This window comes from Callithrix jacchus, chromosome 17, assembly GCF_049354715.1.
Source record: "Callithrix jacchus isolate 240 chromosome 17, calJac240_pri, whole genome shotgun sequence".
Lineage (NCBI taxonomy): Eukaryota > Metazoa > Chordata > Mammalia > Primates > Cebidae > Callithrix > Callithrix jacchus.
Genome location: NC_133518.1, coordinates 72,851,279 through 72,853,490, shown reverse-complemented (window position 1 = coordinate 72,853,490; position 2,212 = coordinate 72,851,279).

Below are 2,212 nucleotides of genomic sequence, written 5' to 3'. Positions count from 1 at the left end.
CACCACCATGTTCTTGAGTAAGGATTCCTGATGCCTGATAGTTACAGTCATGAACAGAAAAGGTGAAAAGTTTAGTGTAATTTGAAAGTCCTAAAGCAAGGGGCTGTTGTAAGATCAACTTCATTTGGCTAAAAGTCTGTTCATGACTTTCTTCCAAAGATAAAGGCTCTGGTATCGCATTTTTAGTGAGTTCATACAATGGTGAAGCTATTAAGGAAAAATTTGGTCTGGGTGCAGTGGCTTACACCTATAATCCTAGCATTTTGGGAGGCCAAAGCCGACAGACTGCCTGAGCTCTGGGGTTTGAGACCAGCCTGGACAACATGGTGAAAACCCACTTCCACCAAAATACAAAAGAAATTAGCCAGGCATGGTGGCAGGTGCCTGTAGTCCCAGCTACTCAGGGGGCAGAGGCAGGAGAATTGCTTGAACCCAGGAGGTGAAGGTTGCAGTGAGCTGAAATCTTGCCACTGCATTCCAGCCTGGGTTACAGAGCAAGACTCTGTTGGGAATGGGAGGGGAGGGGAGGGGTAGAGGGGAGAGGGGAGGGCAGGGGAGGGGGAGCCAAAAGGGGGAAGACGGGAGGGAAGGAAGGGAGAGAGGAGGGGGAGGGGAGGGGGAAGGGGAAGGACAGGAAGAGGGCGGGGAGAGGAGCCCAGGATCTGCAATATCCTGCAAGTCCAAGAAAGCCTCTGAATTGATTTTTGGTTGTAGGTTGAGGAAAACTTTGAATAGTTTTTATCCACTCAGGTGAGAGGAAAATCCTGTCAGCAGTCAAACAATATCCCAAATAGTGATTTTTTTTCTCTTAAAAACTGAAGTTTTCCCATTGAAGCCCTGATTTTTATATGCAAGTTGCTATAAAAGGTAAACTGAGTTCATCTTAGCTCACTCCTCAGTGGGAGAGAATAACATTAAGTCATCTACGTACTGAATGACAGTAAAATTTTGAGGAAACCGTAGTGTCATTAAGCCAGAATGCAGTGCCAGAGAAAAATATAAAGGGGCTTCTATATAAGCCTTTGTGGCATTGCAGTCTAGGTGTACTGATGACTTTCCAAGTAAAGGCAAACAATTATTAACTTATTTTATGAACTGGAATGCTAAAAACAGCTGAGCAGAGATCCATTACTGTGAACCACTTGGAATTAGTTGGTACATTAGATAATAAAGTATTAGGATTTGGGACTATAGGAAATCTTGGTATTACAATTTTACTAATTGCCCATAAATCTCGAACAAATCTCCAGTCTCTTCCATTTGGCTTTTTAACTGGTAGGACCGGAGAGTTACAAGGGCTGGTACATGGGATTTTGAGTCATTGTTTAATTAAATCTTCCACAATTGGTGAGAGCCCTTTAATTGCCTTAGGTTTCAGTGGATATTAGGGTAATCTAGGCCAAGGTTTAGAATGATCTATTTGGACTTTCACAGGTTCCACACTTTTAATTCTTCCTATATCAGTGAGGGAAGAGGCCCATAAACATTTAGTTGTTTTTGAAAGATCGGGGGCGTTACAGGCCTGGGTTTCAATCATCAATTTCTGCCTGTATACAGTGTAACCATTCTGTTTCAGGAGAATCAGGAAACTCTAAGATTATTTCTCCTACAGGGGAAAATTTTATGTGCCCTTTTAGCTTTGAAAGTAAATCTTACCCTAACAAGCTGACTGCGGTATTATCACACAGTCAAAGCGCTTTTCTGAAAAGAGCCCCTATGTTAACTGGGTGGGTTCAGATGTGAGAACCTCTTGAACTTGATTTAAAACCTTCACCACAGAAATTACCTTTTCCCTTCAAGGGGCTTGTTGGCTTCTCGAAGTGAGTTTTGTGGTAGATGAGTAGCTCCAGTATCTGCCAGGACCCTACATGACTCCACATTTATTTTAACCTCTGTTTGTCCATGTTCGTTTAAAGTTATCACAGAGAGCTACTTACGGGAGAATCCCTTGGAGCCTCTTCAATGTTGATTATTATCGGGAGGACTAAGGTCTCTTGGAGGTCCTCTCATGGTAAAACAGTTTGGCCTAAAGGGAGGCTTATTGGCAGACTCATATAAAAATGGACAACCCCTTTTCTAGTGCCCTGGTTGTTTGCAATGCAGGCAGATGTCTTGGGGTAAAGAACCTTTTGTTCTGGGACCTCTTGGTTGTGATTTAAAATGAGAAAAAAAAGGTTCCTTTGGTCCCTTTGGTCCTGGTCCCTGTAACTGT